The sequence below is a fragment of the Vulpes lagopus genome, chromosome 4, assembly GCF_018345385.1.
Source record: "Vulpes lagopus strain Blue_001 chromosome 4, ASM1834538v1, whole genome shotgun sequence".
Classification (NCBI taxonomy): domain Eukaryota; kingdom Metazoa; phylum Chordata; class Mammalia; order Carnivora; family Canidae; genus Vulpes; species Vulpes lagopus.
This window is the reverse complement of record NC_054827.1, coordinates 131,698,920-131,704,919: the sequence shown is the minus strand read 5'-3', so window position 1 is coordinate 131,704,919 and position 6,000 is coordinate 131,698,920.

Sequence of the window (6,000 nt, the reverse complement as noted above, 5' to 3'; positions counted from 1 at the left end):
TAAGGCCTTTACAGAAGTGAAGCCAACAAGATAGAGTTCAAAAAAAATCTTAATCTTATATAAAGTACTAGTAGTCCTTTGGACAAAGAACATGGTCTATGGGTTTGAAGTCCTGACACAGTAGACATCTGCTGTTTTTGTTCTTGACATCTATTCACCCTCTGACATAGAGCCTGTTGCCTCCCCCAAGGGACCAATCCTCTCCTTAACCCTGAGCCCATGTTTTTCAGATGGGGCTGCATTTCTGATTCAGGGGAGAGCAGGTAACCCAGATTTAAAGCAATCAGAACATATTACCCTGGAGTTGACAGAGGTATACCTCAAGTCAGGCCAATTAGGGGCACTCAGATACAATTTGTGACTCTTCCTTGAGTTCTCAGAGGAGTTTCCTGCTTTTTTCCTGTGGTTGTGAACCAGGAAGTAACTCCAGGAGCGCCTGGCAGCCAATGTGTGTTGGTGAGGGGAGACTCTAAGCCGATGGAAGTCGACACAGAGGAAACAGAAGTAAGGTGTAGACAAGTTGGTCCTGATTAATTCTTAGGACCTTCTCTATGTTATCCTTGGACTCTGCAGCTACATGAGCCACTAAATGCTTTTCTGGGTTTGTTTTCGATTAAGCTGGTTTGATCTGGGTCCTGACACTTGCAACCAAAAAAGACCCAACTAAAACACATGGAATTTTTTCTTTAACGAAGCATTTGGTCCATCACACTCAGCCATCCACTTTCTGTTTGTCAAACATATGCAGTGGATTTGACGAGTTTATAGGGATGTTCAAACAGGGCTGCCGCTTCTTAATTAGGAAGACCATAAATAAAAAAGAGACAAGTTTTGGCTGAAATGAAGGAAGATTGGCTAGGGGAGGAAAACATGGATTCTAATCCTGATCCTGCCACAAATCACCCTACGACTCCTGATCCAGCATCTGTTTTGTCACATGGCCACTCAGTTCTGAAGTGCCTCTCCGCTTCCGCTCCACTTTCTTTCTTATTTCTATTGAGTTTTTGGATATTTTTCTTTCCCTCCTTTCCTTTTAATCTCTATTGAGGGGATGGGGCTACAAAGTTGAGGGATCCCTGTGAACGATTAGAGCCCTTTGCAAATATAAAACCCTTGGCTCCTGTGTCCCTGGTCTTGTTTCAGCTACTTAAACTCAAAGTGCTCCCCAGACTTTACCAGAACACAGCCATGCACACAGACCACCTCACCATTAGTTTTGGAATGCTTACATAAGTGACCATTAATCCGCATACGTTAATTAATTATAATTAATAATGTTAATAGAAGCTTTCACTTCTCAGAGGAACCTTGCAGAGTAGGTATTCCTGTATCTGTCTTATAGGTGAGAATATTTAAGTTCAGAGTAAGGAATTTGCCCAGAAAAAAATAAAAACCTAAATGTTTATAGGTGAGAAGATGGAAAGAGTTCTGACTCTATATGCCATGTTCTCTCCACTCCCCTGCAGGAGAATACAAGGCTTCTACAATTCTATCGGGGAGACAGATACTTTTGCACACCCCTTCCCTGACCCTGAAACTACTTGGAAGGCTCTCTGTGGGATTAAAGCTGCGTATTCATTCATTTGGTAATTTAGGAGAAAATTACTGAGTGCCTATCAGGTGTCAGGCATGTTCCAAATGCCAAGAATACAACAGTGAACAAAGGAGAGAACGTTCCTGGTCCTCAGACAGCACTTATGTCCTAGTGGAAAGGGTAGATAATAAGCATACAAAACAGATGATATATATATCATTTCAGGTGGTAATAAGTTCCATGAAGAAATAATGAAGCAGGGTAAGGGTGTTAGTAATGACGTGCTGAGATGGAGTGGTTGAGGAAGACATCTTTGATGAAGGACATTTGAACAGACACCTAAATGGAGCTACAAAGTGAGGTATACAGTTTTCTGGAAGAGGAGTGTTTTGTGCAGAAAGCTTTTCCCCATCGTAGAATATCATCAGCCATAATTTCTTCTCTGCCCCACCATCCCTGTGCTAGACAAACCCCCTGAATGTGGGGAAGCCCTTTCAGGAGAAGACCAGAAACTTCGTTGGTACTGGGAGTGACCAGAAGTGAAGCCACTCCCAACAAGCAGATGCCGACAGGAACTCACCTCTTAAAAATTGCTAGCCACCTATAAAGCTATTGGTAACCTGAATTAGATCCTGGAATAGAAAAAGAATATTAGTGGGATACCTGGTAGGAATCTGAGTATAGTCTATAGTTTAAGTTAAAAATATTCACCAATGTTAATTTTCTTAATTTTGAGAAATGGACCACGATGTTGACATTAGGCAAAAGTGAGTGCTGGATATTTGGGAGCTCTGTACTATAACTCTTTTATAAATATAAAATTATATTTAAAATAAAAAGTAAAAAAATACTGTAAGCTATAAAATATTACTAAAATGAATTAAACAAGACCAAAATAAATACAGAAATATACCATGTTCATGAATTGATGGACTTCATATCATCAGTTTTTCCCAGAATGACCTATGGATTTGGCATAACCCCCCCTAAAATTGCCGTAGTTTTTGTGTGTGTATGGAAATTGATGATTCTGATTTATATGGAAGTGCAAAGGACTAAGATAGCCAAGGCAATCTTGAAGAACATACTAGATATCAAGAATTACCATAAGTAAGACAATGATGATGCAAAGATAGACAAACTGGAAAAGAATAGGCAGTCCGGAAACAGACCACATATAGGAACTAGACTTATGACAAAGTTCAAGGAAAGGAACTGTTTTAAATAAATAACACTGAATCAATTGGATATCCACATAGGAAAAAATGAATTATGACCTCTGTCTCCCACAATTCACAAAAATCAATTTCTTATGTATTGTAGGAAAACAAAATCAAGCTTCTAAAAGAAAATAAGGAGAATATTGTCATGACCTTGGTGTAGGCAGTTATTTCTCAAGACACAAAAAAACATAACAAAGAAAATAATAAATTGGACTACCTAAAACTAAGAACTTTCTTCATTAAAAGATCTCATTAAGAAACTTAAAAAACCATAATGGGAGAGAAGATATTTGAAGTTGATGTATCTGAAAAAGGATTTGTGTCTAGAATATGTAACTAACTCTTACAGATCAATAAGAGAATTTGACAGATACTTTCAATACACAAACAATAAGGATGCCTCTCACCAACGTGGTGAGTTCAAAAAGCCAGACACAAAAGGATATATATTATATGAGTCCATTTATATCAAGTTCAAAGGCAGACCATTCATATCAAGTCCTATGACTGTTGGTTGCCTTTAGGAAGAAGGTGGTTATGTAATTGTTAAGGAACATAAGGAGTCCCGGTAATATTTTGTTTCCTGGTCTGGGTGCTCTACAGAGCAATGTATTCTTTAGGAGTTTGTACACTTCTCTATATATGTTATATTTCAATAAAATTTATTCAAATGCTTTATGACTTAGGAAAGTCTAGGTTAGGATTTATATAAATAATTTTTGGATGAGCTGGTAAACTTATTGACATGACTTAGAAAAGTCTAGGTTAGGATTTATATATATGGTTTTTGATGAGCTGGTAAACTTGTTATTGTGTTATTTACTGCTGCATACCAATTTTTCCAAATGTTAATAGCTTGAAACAACAAATATTATCTCCCCTGGTTTCTGAGGGTCAGGAATCTGGGAGTGGAATAGCTGGGTAGTGTAGGCTCAGAGTTTCTCATGAGGCTGCAGTCGTCTGAAGCTTGAAGAGGATCCACTTCCCAGCCCACTCACCTGGTTGACAGGCCTCTATTCCTTGACAGCTGTTGCTGGGTCCTCAGCTCTTCATTCTATGGTCTTTTCCATAGGCTGCCTGAGTGTCCTATCAACATGACAGCTAGCTTCCCCTGGAGCGAGAGAGCCAAGGGAGAAGATATTCTCTGATGAAGACCACAGGGTTTCCTATAACCTAATTAATTATGGAAATGACATGCCATCACTGCTGCTGTATGCTTTGACCATACAGACCAATCCTAGGACAGTGAAAGGAGACTACCCAAGGGCATAAATATCAGGAAGTAGGCTTTGGGAGCCATCGTGTTGGCTGGTTCCCATACCCATCTTTCTCACCACGCTTTACTAGGATATTTGTAGAAATTCTAAGATTCCCAAACTTCCCCCCTCCCTTTTTTTTGGTACAGTTTCATCAATATTCACAAAGATTTCCAGCTGCTTATAAACTGGTGACTCTGCTTATAAACTGAAGAACTTGCTAGTAGGAAGGAGGAGAAACTTGGGAAGAAGAATAAATCCTCCCATTGCTGTCTCACAGGATATCTGTTCCATGGAGATGGCCATTTAGGCCTGTGATCACAGAAATTCCAACAGGCTTCCTGTTCCTATTACCTCAACCTAATTTCTTCTTTTGATCTCTGATGCCTGAAATACCACCAGTTTAAACCCTACCATTAGTAAAAGCTTTTTTTTTTCTGGTCACATGCAAGCACATTACTCAGAATACTACAACAGTGGATCTCCCCCTCGGGCTGCTCACTGGAAGCTCTTGGGGAGGCATTAAAAGTGCCAATTCCCTAACTCTGGGAAACGAACAAGGGGTAGTGGAAAGGGAGGTGGGCCAGGGGGTTGGGTGACTGGGGGATGGGCACTGAGGGGGGCATTTGGTGGGATGAACACTGGGTGTTATGCTAAATGTTGGCAAATTGAACTCCAATAAAAAAAAAAAGTGCCAATTCCCAAGTCCACCTAGAACTTCTGAGGTGGGCTTCCAGAATCCATATTTTGAGAAACCTCCCAACAGGTTCTGAGAGACTTGGCCAAACACCTCGCAGATGATCCTGCCGTGGTATTTGGAAACCACTGACATTTTACATATATATATATAATGCATGTAGATTTAATATTTAATGTATGTAGCTTTCAGAACCTTTCTGGAGAGTGAGTTTGAACAAGGGCAAACCATTTGTTCACAAAGGGCTGATTTTCCTTTCCAACTCCATCTCCTCAATGTGCTGAGTGAGAAAATGCTTCCTGGCCTCTTCAACCACCCTATTATTCCTCTGCCACACTTTGGTTCCCATCACATCAGCCTTGAGGTAGAGAGGCCTGTCAGCACTGCGGGCTTCTGACTGGAGCCACAGAATCAACTTTCTCTTCTCAGCCGCTGTGTAAACCTGTGCCAGGAGGGGTCCAGGGACTTAGGGTTAAGAGAACGCATGGGGATCTCTCGACACAGCTGGAAGAGGTTTCCTTTTTGTCAGTAAAAGGAGGTGAGGCTTCCTGGAGTCACTACCTAACATACATGAGATTAGTTTGTGGACTGGCTGCAGCTATAGATTCTTTTCTCACCTATGGGAAAACAGATGGGTCATGTGAAAATCCTTTAAAGTGAATTTTAAAAAAAGGATTTGTTTTTTTCATTCATTCCCTTGACAGATTTTTTTTTTTCTTTTAAGAGAGTGAGAGGGCACACATGTGCTGAGGAGGGGGGCGGAGAGGGAGCATCAGAGGGAGAGGGAGAAGCAGGCTCTTTGAGCAGGGAGCCCAATGAGGGGCTCAATCTTAGGACCCTGGGATCATGACCTGAGCTGAAGGTAGACACTCAACTGACTGAGCCACTTGGGCGCCCCTCCCTAGACAAATACTGATTAAGCATTTCTGACCTATCTTCTGCTGTCTTGCTTACCCTACTCCAGGCACACTGACCCTGTTGCTCTTCCTTGAACAAACCACACTCTCCTGACTCAAAGAGTCTGTTCCAGTTTCTCCCTTAGCCCAGAACACTCTTACCAAGTATCTGGCTAATTTCCTTACCTTTTCCAAGTCTTTGTTCAAAACCTACCTTCTCGTCGAAGCTTAACCTGATCACCCTGTTTAACACTGAAACCAGCATCCTTTTCTAACCTGGCTCTACCTTTTCTCCCCACCCCCCCGCCCCACCCCACGGTAGTTTTCAACTTTCAACATGCCATATATTTTATTTGGTTGATTGTTTATTTTTGAGTTCTTGCTCAGGGCAGGA